General features: G+C 38.4%; 1 protein-coding gene and 1 long non-coding RNA gene across 3 annotated transcripts in view; one reads left to right on the top strand and one right to left on the bottom strand.

Moving 5' to 3' along the window:
• DSCAM (DS cell adhesion molecule) overlaps positions 1-14,781 on the top strand; it is a 424,636-nt gene that overhangs the window by 204,518 nt on the left and 205,337 nt on the right. The gene's annotated exons all lie outside the window — the stretch shown is intronic.
• The window catches only part of LOC140250318 (uncharacterized), a 57,707-nt gene that overhangs the window by 1,887 nt on the left and 41,039 nt on the right, over positions 1-14,781 (bottom strand). Inside the window, exon 3 of the long non-coding RNA XR_011903138.1 lies at positions 346-444. This is a non-coding gene — a long non-coding RNA (uncharacterized lncRNA). The remainder of the gene's footprint in view (positions 1-345; positions 445-14,781) is intronic.

Genomic DNA, 14,781 nt, shown 5'->3' with positions numbered 1-14,781 from the left:
ATTGTAGGGATCCTGCTTTGACAGGAGGTTGGACTTGATAATCTTTTGAGGTCCCATCTAATTCCAAAAAGTCTGTGACAGTGGTGCTTGCGGGGTCAAATTTGAGCCCAATGTTCTCTAGGAAAGATATTTTTCTCCCAGTAGGTGTATCTGTGACTGGAAGAAAAAAGAATGAAGATTGCATGTGGAAGGATTAAAAAAAAAAAATTGACTATCTGAGTGCCTCATAGATCATGTACCATCTGCTGTTAATTTTTATTATTGCTTTGTACAGGGAAAAGAAGCTTTCCCTCCACTGGGAAATTCTGCTTAATTTAAATTAGACAATAAGAGAATTTATATTACCTGATAAGTAGTTGCATTTGGGATAATTTCAATCAGTCTGAGATCCTTCTGTAAAGCCTCATTCTGTCCTTGGAGCCTTTGGGTTATTACATGGAGACACTGCAAAACAGACAGAGAAAATGTACTTGTGTTACACAGTGATTGGTAGGCCTGAGTGTGGGTTCAGGTGTGCCTTACCTCATGATTCTGCTTGCTCTCCATACTTTTGGGTGCTAGTCCATCCATAGAGCAACATCAACATGAACATTTTTAAAGTAGGAGACAGGGAAAACTGTGCTGAGCTGAGCTGTAGTATCCTTGCTTTTCCACAACTGATCTGTCCATATGGCATGAGATTTTTGGACATGTAGTAAGATACTAAGCACACCTAGGCTCTCCTACTGCAGAGTCTTGCAGAATTCAATCTATGCACTGTCCCTGCATAACATGTGAGTCTGTTCTTCAGAAAAATCTTAAATCTGGATTTAACTGGTAGTCAAAATCTCCCAAAGCATGAATGTATTGAAGGGTTTTGACAGGGTGCAAAAACTCACTCCATATGAATAAGAAAAGTCAGCTGAGGGGAAGGAAAGGGTCATGCAAGGGTCACAGTACAACAATACATATCTTGCACATTCCAACACTTTCCAGGGACAGATGCTGAGTTCCTTGAACATCATAGTTATTAAGGTCACTGTGAAACAGAAACCAAGGCAGTGAAAGGATATTGAGAAGAGAATAATAGGAGAATGTGCAAATGCTGAAATAGGAGTGTAAGATAGCATTAAGATGTATAAATGTAAGCAGATATAAGATAAATACTTTATTTGAAATAGCTAACAGTTTTTAAACAAAAAGTACAGTTCTAGGTGTATCTTTCTCTTTCTACACTCATGACTTATGTTTGATTGCCTTGAACATTTGGATGTTGGGACTGGTCTGGAAGGAGGAATAATGAACAATTCTTACCAACTGCTTAAGTGTCCAGATCAGGATTTCTTGAGTTAAGCTGGACTTATGCTCTGAATTACTAATCTAAGGTAGTAAGTAGCTTTTCACTGATGGTGCAAGTGCTCAATACATATCCTCTAATGCCAAGTAGCATCTGGTGCGAGCTGCGGTTGAAAATATAATTCAATATGAAAGGGCTGACAGCAACTTTAAAGCTGTCACAAGCCACCTAAACTTATAATATGTTGTTGTGTATTCTGCAGTCTAGCATTCATCCAGCTTTTTTATCACCCACAACATTTTGTTTATAAAAATTGCAGGCTCTAAGTGTGTTGCAAAATTGCAAGACTTACCATATAATGCACTTCAGGAGCATCTCAGCAATACTGATTTTTTTGCCAAAATCTGTTGATATATATATATATATCCTAAGCAATTGAGTAAAGTATTTTATGATTTACTAGGATCTAGACCTTTTAAAAGATCTAGATTACATTATATTGAAATAGCAGCTTGATCTAACACAGAAAGCAAGATATTCTTTGAATAATTACATCAGCATCACAGCAGATCCACTTTAATTAAATCTTCACAATTAGACAGGCTTGTTATTGTATGTCATTAGTCTTCTTAATTCCATTTTACCTATTATCACCTCATTTTCAAGAAGGCATCTGTCAGAGGGAAGCTACTTTTCCACCTCACTTCATCGCTTACTGATTTACACCTAAAAGGCTTTAGGCAGTTATGTTAACAATTAGGAATTGTCTTGATGAAAGTCTAAAGAATAGAAAAAAGATATGCCAGTACAATGAGCTGAATATAAACATGAAGAACAGATTTTGGAATTCAGTAAGCTTTTTCCTTTTGGGATTTGCATAGAAATTTGCCTTAATTCTTTCAGAAGTGTTCATTCTAGGGGATATTTCAGTGCAAATTCTTCGCTCAGTTTGATTTCTGAACACCAGGGATGAAGCGAAATTGCTATATTCATTGGCTAAAATGTTAGCTGAGCATCAGTGTTTTTCTTGGTTTTATGTCTCCAAAAGAACAGCTTAGATATTTAATAACAGTGGTTAAAAAATATATGGTACTTTGATTTTGAGCATTTCAAATATTATGCAACCTTCATTCATCCTCATGACTGACATTCAGCTTGTGCATAGCTGTAAGATTTGCTTGTGTCGTGAAAGCCAGACAGAATTATTGTTCAGTCTGACCTTGCATCATTTGAGGTTTTATTATGGTTGAGGGAACTGGGATTGTTCAGTCTGGAGAAGAGGAAGCTCAGAAGAGACCTAATTGCTCTCTCCAACCACCTGAAAGGAGGTTGTGGAGAGGTGGGGATCAGCCCTTTCTCCCTCCTAAGTAGAGATAGAACAAGCAGGAATGGCCTCAAGTTGCACCGGGGGAAATTCAGGTTGGATGTTTGGAAAAATTTCTTTTCTGAAAGAGTGGTCAGGTGCTGGAATGGGCTGCCCAGGACGATTCTGGAGTCACCATCCCTGGAGGTGTTCAAGACATGTTTAGATGTTCGACATGATTTAGTAGGGATTGGTGGTAGCTGGACAGTTGGACTGGATGATCTTGGAGGTCTTTTCCAACCTTGATGATTCTGTGATTCCATGATCTTCTAGTAAAGTTCATGGCAAAACTGAATTGCTGGATATGCTCTATTATTTTATTACCACTGCTTGTCTTCAAAGAACAGAATAAAATAGTAAACCAGAACCTGATAAGCAAAGTACTGGTAACAGCTTTCCTGTTTGAAAATCTGTGGATATTGTTTCCCCTTGTGCAGGGAAAAGTTTTGGTCTCTCTCCTCTCTTGCACAAAATGTGTGGATATACTTAGGCAGTTTTCTTCTGATGGGGAAAAAATGATGATATTACCATTAAAATAACAATTGACATGTTGATTTATAGTTCTGTAGGTAGTATATAAGGAAGATTAGCATAGACCCCAATAGGGTACTGAGAACTAACTGGCACTCAGCGGAGAATAAAAATATCAAAGGTATTTTTTATTTTCTATAGTAACTGTTCAGCAGTTGCATATTCTGACTGACTTTCAGTCCAGAAGATCAAGTAGTGAGCCACAGGTGCAATATTAATTTCAGCCATCCACTAATGCCTCTTTATTTGTTAACCCATTGATAACTCACACATCTTCTAAGACAGTACATTCTGCATGTCACAATAAATCGATTATTGTCTGTAAAAAATGTTTTGCTGGTAACTCCATATACTTGAAGGGAATTCCCCTGCAGTCATTTCTCCTGTTTCATGCTCAAATCTTCTCTGGGATCAGCATTAACAGGAAATCTGGTGTGGGCACACAAGAACTGCTGAAACTGCCCTGACCTCCTTTGCGGATAAGCTCTAACTGTAGTGTCCTACTGAAGGGTTCAAGATTAACTTGTCTTATAATGCTAATTTTATCCAGAAACTGAAAGTACCACGTGACCTTGAGCATCATAGATTTCTCTGTAAATAGGAATATTCATTTGCTGCATATTTGTATTACAGTTATGGTGGTGGTCTTTCATCTATTTCTCTTTAAGGGTATCAGAGAGGCAATATTTGTAAAAGCAGAGGTTTCCCTTTAGGCTAAGAGAAGAAAAATGACAGACCTGAAAAAGTACTCGAAAGTTAGCCTGTTTCTTCCATTCTCTTCAGTAGATTTAAATAGATATTATCATACCTGGTTCTCTGAGGCTATGTAGAAGCATACAGCAGAACAATGACTGGACGGGGCTCTAAGCAACCTGATGTAGTTGTAGGTGTTCCTGGTCATTTCAGGGGAGCTTGATTAGGTGATGTTTCAAGGTCCCTTCTAATTCAAATGTTTCTATGATGCTATGACAAGTCAAGGCAGAGCAGATGATTTCAGACCAATGGGGTGAACAAGGAAGTAGTGAGAGATGAGTACTAACTCATCATCATGGTGCAGTGTATAGCAGAAGCAGTTAAGTTTCCATAGGCATCAGAGCAGAAGAGTCTTACAAGGATGTCTGAACAAATATGGGGTTCGGAGAGGACTGAGGAACTCCTTCCAGGTGTGAGTTTGTGAAAGGTGCAGGGAGCTGGGAATGCGGGGCAAGTGGATGCCAAAATCATCCTTCCATGAGTAAACAGATATGAGGAACATTAGGGTAAAAAATAAAACACCTCAGTGAGAATAACAAGTAACTTTTGCTCGATATGATTGAGAAAGGGAAAGCTGGTGGAGGAATGAAAAGAGGAAGGTTGAGAGGTGAAAGCAGCAGACAAGGAAAAGATTTCTCTCAGAAGTACTCTGTTTTGATATGAGGAAAGCTACTTGTTTTGTGTTTTTTTTTTTAAACAGTGAGGAATTTTTCAAATGATATAGAACTGTAAATCTTTGGCAGTAAAAGAGAATGGACGAGTTTGTTTTTTAAAATACTCATTATGAAACTGGGATTCAAATCACTTTCATTACACCATTCCATATACTCATTTTTGCAGTTTATTTTTCTTTGGTCCTGACAAGTATAATTTGTCTTTTTCATATCTAACCTGAGTGCTTCTGAGATAAAATTTTAAATCATATGAGGTTAGACAACACAGATTTATAGCCTCTGATAGAGGAGTATTTTCTGCGTGTAAAAGCCTCTTGAGCAAAGCTCTAAAGCCACGTGCTTTAACTGTTGTTGAGTACTGTCTTCCAAGAAATCTATACAATTTAAGCAGACAAATTTTGGCAAGACTAATCTAAGCCCTTAAGAAAAGTCCCGATATGTCACCATCTGGAATGCCACATCAATAGTAAACTCAGTAAACAAACACCATCTGTATACTAGTGCATCAGATTGGTAGTAACTGCCTATAGACCATAGCAGTGATCCAGCATGTCTACACAACACCTAGGATATTTTCTACTGTTTGGTACCCTGTCACCCCCACTAAAAACAAACAGAAATTTTTTAAAATGTAAAAAGCTGATGGTACGTATACTGCAATGACTCATATATTTGTTATGGTGAGTACAAGGAAAATAAGAAAAAATAGAGACCATTTCTGATCTCCAGCAAAGCTTCCTCATATTTGCTCCCTGTCCCACCTATGCTACATATTCTGGGTGTAGGTTAGAACCGTCACATCGTACATTGACAATGTGATTCTTTTTTAACAGATAAAGCTTAAATACAAGGGTAGTTGGCTGATGTGGCATCAGTTGGAGGCCCTGTTGTTTTAGAACAAATCTGGAGTCTCCCAGATGATTTTCAGAAATTCTGATTCTTCATCAAAGCAAGGATTTGAGTTTGTCTGATACCTCTTTCACTGACTCCATCTAATTTTGGAACAATACTAAAAATGCCATTCTGCTTCTTTTCCTATTGGATTTAAGAATGGATAATGAAATCATTCACACATTAAATAAATCCCTTATAAAAACAAACAAACAAAATCCTACCCTCATTACCACTAAGAAAATTCTTAGTTGCTGAAAAGAAATGTGAAAGGTGGAGAGAATGGTGAATCTCTGTAGTGCTTCAGAATGCTCTACAAACTCATAAACCTTCATAAGCTGGGGGGGGAAATAAATATATATATATATTTAGTTGCAGACAGACATCACATAATTTGGCATTCATTTGCCAGCAGTAGTGAAAAATACGCTGGCATTCTAGGAGTCTGGTTGTCAAAGTGACCTTTTTTAATGTCACATGTCACAGAATTTCATGTCACACTAAGACAGCATGACAGGACAGAGACAAGCTTTTTTAATGTTTCCCCTTCACCTTCTCAAAAGTGCTTTCATCCTAAAGAAGAAGGTATATGCGTTCCTTGATGATTCAGTGGTCACTATAAAGAGAAAGGTTACATGACTATATTTATTTATTTATCTACTTATTTATTTATTTTTAAAGAAATACAGTAAAATTGAAATCAACTGGGAAAGTAGTTGTGTTGTTTAACATTAGATGACAACAACAATCTTGAAATGTCAGAGCTGGTTTGGAATGTCACTTGGATTCTATATGCAGTCATCACTGTATAACTAACAAATGCAACCTAAATGAAAATGTTCAGTTCTAGCTGCAGTTTACAGCCAGTGACTGAGAACACCAAAAGGCATGGTTTGTGCAAATAACAGATCAATTTTCACAAATAGAGAGTATGGCTAATTTTATCATAAAATGTAGAAATCAATTTTCATATCTTCTGTTATAGGCATCAGATATAGGCAAATAGATTACCAGAATTTCCATTTTTTAGGTTTTTGTTTTTTTTCAGTTTTTTTCTCTTTTTGACTTAAAACACTGGGAGTACAGTGATGTAACAAAAGAAATTCTTGATTTTGTGCTTATCTTTTCATATTAATCACTTCATTGCAAATGCATCGTGGAACACGGGTAAAATGTGTAAAATTGTCACAGATTTTTCCTGTTCTAGATGTAACAGGCAGATGGTCATTTTTATCCATGATAACTATAGTAAATTTATGAACAGTTTTTCAGATAATGCAAATGTAGCTCATCATTCATGCACAGATGCATATTTTACTTGTGTTGCCACCTGTCTGGATATGATTAAGTACCACAGAGATTGCATGCTTAGTATGGTTTGTTACTATTTCCTACACTGAACTTGGACTATGAAATGAATTTATCTCACCAAAGTGAAAGTTCAGCCCAGCCTGTGTCAAAGGCAAAAGAATAATTCTGACTTCTGAAGAAAACAAGACTTATCCAACCTTGTTGCTGATGTTACCATCTCTGCTCATATCCTCCTTCCTAGCTCTTCTTTCCAGGCCTAGCAGCTATGGTACATGCTGACCAATAGGTTTTGCTACATTCGACAAATACAGATGATCCCAGAGATACAGCTGTACGAATTTTGAGGAAGTGCAAACAAGGGCAGAAGCCATAACTAGTGTTTCTATTGAGGGAAACTCTGGGCTCAGCTATTACAAGGTTCACAAGGATCTGAACAGGCAGTAGCTGCTGTGAATACCTCAATGACGGGAAGAGCTTCAGTCAGTGTTTGTGCACTATACTGCACCAAAAAAAGCCAGCTCTGCTGCAAAAGTAAGAAATTTGGTTTCATTGGCTTTGATGCCCTTGTAAGAAATGGTCAACTCTGGATGTGTTTTCAACTTTTTGTTCAGTGTACCTTTCTTCTTTTCATCCCCTGAAGCCAGAAATGACAGATTCTAAGATGACCTAGGTTAGCAGTGCTTTTCTTATTGAAAATCTGAATCTTTACCCTTTCTCTGGAAGAGTTTGAGTTCAAGTTCATGTTTGTTAATGGTAACATCAAAAGAATGAAGTAAAGCTAGCATACCGTTTGTTTGTCATTATAGTTTACTTCTTTTGTATTTTGTTTGGAAAATTCTCTAATGACATAGATATTAATTAATGGAAATTAGGCTTATATCGTCTTGATGCCAGAGGAGAAAATTTGAGCCCAGCATTTGTTACTATAAATAGGATGTCCAGCTATCAAAAGTATAGAATTATGAAGTTCAACATTACTTCAGTACACTAATAAGCGCTTAGCTTGTTGGTTTGTGTTCCAAACAGTATTGGGAAATACTATTACAATCCAAAAAAGTCAGGGGATTTTTAGAAGGGAGGAAGAATAAGGTTGCTTTTTTTCACCTACATTATCATGCTTTGATTTACAGTGATAACTAGAAATGAAAAAGATGACAGATTTTCAAGGATCTCTCTGTGTGTGCGGTCATGCCATTTTTCCTTCACTAGTTCTTTGATTGAAATTGCTTTCTGTGTTCCCTGTATTTGCTCTCACTTCCCTTCCTATGTGGCATTTTAGGATGTTTACAAATGCGTAAACATTGCCAGAGCAGAAGCATGGAAATGTTTTAGATCATAACAACTGGCTTCCAGCTGATTTGCAAGGAGGGGTGCCTTCCTACATGTTTATCCGTATTCATCCTGTAATTATAGCAGACTAATGGTAGGAGCTTTAAAAAGCACCAAAAAGAACCATTTGCTTGTGTAACAAATCATTTCCAGGCTTTAAAAAGATCAGATGTGATGATCTTGATTGGAATTTGAACTTTGATATGGTGGTTTACAATTAAAACTCAAAATGTAGTGAATTTGTGTAGTTTTTTGAGTTTAGTGTTTGGCCTTATTTGAATTAATCTGTGCTAGGAAAATATATATATATATATAATAATTAAAAACCATACCTTGTTTGTCTGTGTTTTCACAGAATCATAGAATCACAGACTGGTTTGGGTTGGAAGGGACCTCATGGATCATCAGGTTCCAACCTCCCTGCCACAGGCAGGGTTGCCAGCTGTTAGATTAAGTAGTAGATCAGATTACCCAGGACCCCTTTCAACCTGGCCTTAAGCACCTCCAGGGACAGAGCGTTCACAGCCTCTCTGGGCAACTTGTTCCATCACCTCACCAGACTCAAATTTTCCCTTTTGTTTCTGCACTTTGGTATAGATTCTGTCTTATTTGGAAACCATGATACACCCTGGGGAAACAGAAAAGCCACCATATCTATAAAACTTTGCACCAAACTGGAATTATTTGACAGGATATAGTTCTGCTACAAGTTGCAAAAGATAGCTGGATCAGCTTTTAAAAATTAGATTTTAGGAATGCATGTGCCAGGATCCTGAAGGCAGGTCTCCATGGACTGATTGTTCTCTGTTTGTTGGATGCCACAATCTGAGCTGCAGATGAAAAAAGGCTGGGGATAGTGACTGCCAGGAATTTCTGATTTTATTTTCCCTTCCTTTGCTGGCAAATTCTAACAGAATTGAGTAGCTTGAGTGCACATAGGTATGTTTTCACTGCTTTATTATGGAATTTCATGCCTGTCAGGACCATCAGCAAACTGTTCCAGAAATATTTATCACACCCTTTGCAGATGGTTATGCTGTGATTTTTTTTTAAATTGTATTTACATTAGTGCCTATAACACATTCACACATCCAAGAAATGCCTCTCCTGGTTCATTTTCATCAGGTTCTCACTGCAGATATTAAGGAAAACTTATGTTTTCCATCACCACTAATGCAGTGGAAATTTGCCATACTTGGTAGCCATTAGCACGACTATTAACCATTCTGACGCCTGAGCAAGAGTGATTCTGAAGATGACCAGACTGGCGCTACAACAGACAACCTCGACAATCATGGCAACAAGAAGCAGTATCTGAAAAGGTATTTGCACTCTTTCATGCAGAAGCATGACAACGCTTCAAGTGTTAGATTTGCAGCTTGAAGGTTTAATTATAGCGTGGGCTGCTCTTCGAAGAACCAATTGCAGATGTAGAATGAACTGTGTCCTGTCTAGAAAGGTCTGAGTTTCACACCCAGTTCAGCTTTTCTGTGGTCATCTAAATCTAAGCTGCCTCAAAATTTGGATATTGTACTTTACAAGTCTTGATATGGTCCTAGGCTTGCTGCTCTAAATGGTACTGCCAGGGCAGAGGGCTGGAACATATGATCTCCAGAGATCTTTTCCAGCTTCTGCCATTCTGTGGTTTACTTGGAGTTGCCAACCTTGCAACTTGGGATCTCAAATAGCTGCTGGAGGTGTAGCTACCTGCCTGCAGCTGATTTATTGGCTGGGAAAAATGTGATGCCAGCTCTCTAAATATTGTTAAACCTGATTCATTCCTTGATTGTGCTGTTTCTCATATGTCACAGCTAAATTGTTCATTTCTAGGTAGTATGAGGGGTAGCTGCACTCTCCTGGAAATACTGGTATGCAAACCTTCTGAATACAAAGATATATAAACTTCTGGATATTATCAGTGGCTACTCATCAGCTTCCCTGAATGTCTGAACATTATATAGATTTATTGGCATTACAATCTTAAAACTCAGGTTTTCCCTAGCAGATTTGAGTTTGAGCAAAGGCGGAGCTATAGATGAAGGTGGTATCAGAGGGTGTTTTACTAGGATAATGTTTGAACTTGTAATACTTGTGGTAGACATCAAAATAATAGATTGTAGTTTGTTTTTTCATTACGAGTCCATTGAATTCTGTTTTTGGTTTGTAACACCTTCACCAAAAATATCTCTTTAGAGCTAGTTATCTTCAGCCACATGCGATAGGGTAATATTTTGACTACTACCTGACAAAACTCTTTCTCTTACAAGTGTTAGAACTTCAGACATGAAACAATCCCTTCAGAACTGTGTAAACAGAGTTTTATGAGATGCGTGTGTACAACTCAATTTCTCTGTAGTAAAAGCATTTTCCAAATAACGGTGATGTGCAAAGAAGCACATCAGTGCTTCTGCAGTGTTGTTTTGAGTAATGATATCCAGCAATTCCTTGTGGTTGAGCCTTTGCTGCAGTCTTTTGTAAGCGAGTTTTACTTTCCACATTTGAGAATGACAACAAGGCAGACAGACTCCTAGGAAAAAGAGCTCAAAGCAGTACCTGCTTTGTGTATCAGCTTAGCTTGGAGGAAGCTTTCGGCATCATGGTAAAGCTGACAGAACTGAATTACACAGCCCTAAAGAAGGACCTGAATCATAAGAGGTGACTAGTGGTAGAAGTAAAGGGCAGATGACCTCAAAGTCCTTAGGAGGTCTTACTGCAGCAAGGGAGGGGGCAGGAGGAGGCAAAGTGGGTGCGTTCTCATGGTTCCTCTGTGAAGGGTCTCCCTGCAAATCCCATTGAGATGAGTGCTATTCTCCAGCAGAGGTTATGAATGGTCACTCCTTTAAACTGACTTCAAAGGGGATCCAAAATGTATGAACTTAATGGTCTTCGTCCCAAAGACCTGAAAGTCTAAATAGGGCTTACTAATACTATTACTAATTTACACAAATACGGAGCATAGTTGAGGACACTAATTTTAATTTTTCATGAAACAAACCCCAATTGTTGGGAACAAATGTGTTTTTTCACTTCAGTATTTTAATTCTACAAGTGACATGCAAGAAAAGTTCTCTCTTTATAACAGCTTGTACTGTAAGAAATGTGATGGTGGAACTGCACTGTAAATTTTAAGCACTATTGCGATCTTCATTTTCTTCAAAACGTAATTGGATCCATCATTTTCTTGTTTCAGCTTATTGCTACTTTACTAGAAAGAAAATAGAATCTAAAAAAATGACTTATATTTCTGTGAAGCCCAAATCTTCCAAGTGTTTTGACTAAGAGTTGACTGATTATTAAAAAAAAACACAAAAAAGTTTATTTACTCCTTACTTGTGTATGTGTGTATATACAATTTTTTACTCAAACATCTAAAATGTACTGTACTTCATATGCCCTTTCTCTTTCTTAAGCTCTTAGGTTTGTTGCAATCCACGAGAGGCAGTGTAATGTCATTATAAACACAGAACAATTTCCTCCCTACTGGAAAGAAACACATCGTTCCTTCTCAGTGAAAGAAAATTGTAGCTTTCAGTGTTGCAAATAAAACAAAATGCATTTAAGTTGCTATTTGTCCTTAATTACTATAGACTTCTGAGAAGCAAGCAAGAAACACAGCATTTTGAAAGCAAATATGTTTTCTCAGTCCTTTTGCTATTAAGAGCCATGGTGGTGGTTTTGTTACTCCCCACGCAGGGGGCTGTATTTGTTTGTATGTAGTGTTTAGTTCTTTCGTAATCCAGACTTTGTCAACATAGTACCTGGGGCCATTTTGGGTAACATGATTTTGTAGGTCAAGGACTGTTAGCACCTGAGTTACTACCTGGGGTGACACACACTGTCTCAACATTCAGATTCAGTGCTGAATTGGGAAAGGGAAAGGGGTATGAGACAAAATAAAAGGAGACTGCTGAGAATAAAAGACAGCAGTTTCCTAATTGAGCTGGGGAGAAAAACACAGTGGCCTGTGTCATGCTCCCTCTGATCTATCCTTCTTCACAAATAGAAACAATGTTGTACCTGGTAAGTTGTCAGCCCTGTGATCAGAACAGTCACAGATGCCTTCTGTTGGAGGTGGTTAAAAAATTACTGCCATCCTTTGCAGCATTTGCTATTCCAGTGACAGTGCTCAATATGAAATTTGCACATAAGCTATGAATTTTCTATTCGAGAAGCTTAGTTCCTTCCTCCAACTTCTAGTTTTTGCTTATTGTGTACAATCAGTATATTAAGTGGGAGGGCTTTTCTTTCTCGTAGAGGGCTTAGCTATGGATGTGGTGATGTTATTTTGACTGTAATTCCCTTGCTTTGGGGTTAAGTCTGTGGTTTCCTAATGGCTGTCTGAACCATCTGAGAGTGTAGTAGTCTTTGATGCCCTTACTGCCAGGGCAAGTAGCTTTCCATCCAGCTTTGTGGGAAGTTGCCACCATTCATTGGTGAAGCACAGCTTTAGCATCTCCATTTTACAACACTGTAACTGTACTGTGTTATTATATACTGCTTCAGGCATAAGTTTATTGTCAGTCACGGAAAGGCTTTCTGCTGCCGTGAACATCAGTGGCCTCTCTCCTACACAAGGCAAGCTGTCATGGCTACAAACTGCATCTCTAAGAAAAGTTTTGATTTTTCTTCATTTCTACAAGGCACTCGTGCAATTAACCAAGATTTGTAGGTAGATGATTGGTCTGGTTTTGTTGCTTTTTGCTCTCCATCATCTTAAGAAGAGATTGGAGAGCTGTGTGTAACCTCCTCATTACAGAATTAGCATAACTATTCTTTCTCTGTGAGCTTTCTGGATATAAAGAGAGATCACCAAACTGAGAGTACATGCTCGTTTATGACTGAAATTTATTTCGGCTCTCTATATAGTATCTGCATCTTTGTTCCTTTGTTATCTCAATTTTGGCTTCTCTAGGCTCTACAGAGTGCGTGGGTGCCAATTGTTGTCTGGGGCAGATTAAGAACTTTCTGCTTGTCCAACATAATCATAAAATCATGATGCAGAGAGGTGTGAACTGGAAGAGGCCATAGGGACAATCTGGTTTCAATCTGCCAGCTATAGGCAGAGACACCTTTCATTAGACCAAACTGCCTAGTGCCCCAAACAATCCAACCCTGAACAGTGTCAGGGATGGGGCTTCTGCAGCTTCTCTGGGCAGCCTGTGCCAGTGCCTTACCACCCTCATAGTAGGGAATGTCTTCTTAATATGTAATCTAAATACATTCTCTTTTTGTTTAAAGGTATTATCCCTTGTGTCATTGCACAGCTTAATAAAGGGTTCCTCCTCAGCTTTCCTCTAAGTCCCTTTTAGATACTGGAAAACTGGTATACCTGGTTTATAAGGTGCCCCCAAAGTCTTCTGCTCCCTAGGCTGAACAATCCCAATAAGAAGGCAGGGCTTTAAATCTGGAAAACAGTGGGCATGAAAGCAGACTGGCTAGGAAGGAGGAAATCAGGCATACTATCTGCAAAAATAAAAAACAACTTTCAGCAAAGAGCCAACAGTGCTGAGCTTACTCAGAATTGTAAAAACTACATGAAAAAATGAGTAAAAGCTCAGTGGGAAGTCTCAATCTCTTTTCTGAGAGAGGCCATATTAACAAAATCTGTAATATACTTGGAAAAAGAGAAACGTGCTATATCTTAGCCATAACAACAGAGTGACTAGTTTTACATTGCTGACATGCAGTGTCAAATTAGCTGTAGTGAGTCTGAATTTTACCTCTAGGGAAAATGTGCTGCAATTGCAAACTAGCAGGGCACAGGTCATCTTGTGTGCATTCATAACTATGCAGTGCCTCTGTTCTGACAATGTAATGCAGTGTGCTCATATTTTTGTATTTGCTGTGAGATAGTAAGTTTGCTGGATGTACAGGAATCTGACTTCAAGCAAAATAAATATCTTAGTTTGTCAGAAAGTTCAGGGTTGTAAAGGTGGTTGGGGTGTGGTATTTATGAGAGCAAAATTGAGATTTGTGATAAAGAACAGGAAGTATCAAATACAAGAACATGTACTGACTTTTTACATGGGCAGACAGTGATAAGAGAGAATGATTTTAAACTAAAAGGGATTTGGGTTAGATACTAGGATGAAATTCTTTCCCCAGAGGGCAGTGAGGCACTGGCACAGCTGCCCATAGAAGCTGTGGTGCCCCATCCCTCGAGGTGCTCAAGGCCAGGTTGGATGGGGCCCTGGGCAGCCTGAGCTGGTGGGGGGCAGCCCTGCCCATGGCAGGGAGGTAGAATTTCATGGTCTTTATTGTCTCTTCCAACCCAAGCCATTGTATGATCCTCCAGTCATTTTTTAAATCATGAAAATAAAAGGCATGTGATGTTGTTCTCTTTCAGAGATTAAGAGAATCATAAAATCATTTGAGTTGGAAGGTACCCCTAGAGGCCATCTAGTCTACCTCCTCTACACTGAACAGGGACACCTACAGCTAGATCAGGTTGCTAAAGGCCCGGTCCAGCCTGACCTTGAACATCTCCAGGAATGGCATCTACCACCTTTCTGGGCAACCTCTTTCATTGGATCACTCTTATTGTAAAAAATAGACAAGGTGATGATTGTGTGGCACTGATTAATTTCCATCACACTTTAATCAGATTCTCCAAAATTTCTGTGGAATATAAGAGTCATTCTTTCTTTTTATTT

This window comes from Excalfactoria chinensis, chromosome 1, assembly GCF_039878825.1.
Source record: "Excalfactoria chinensis isolate bCotChi1 chromosome 1, bCotChi1.hap2, whole genome shotgun sequence".
NCBI classification, from domain to species: Eukaryota; Metazoa; Chordata; class Aves; order Galliformes; family Phasianidae; genus Excalfactoria; species Excalfactoria chinensis.
This window is presented reverse-complemented; position numbering and strand designations above follow the sequence as displayed.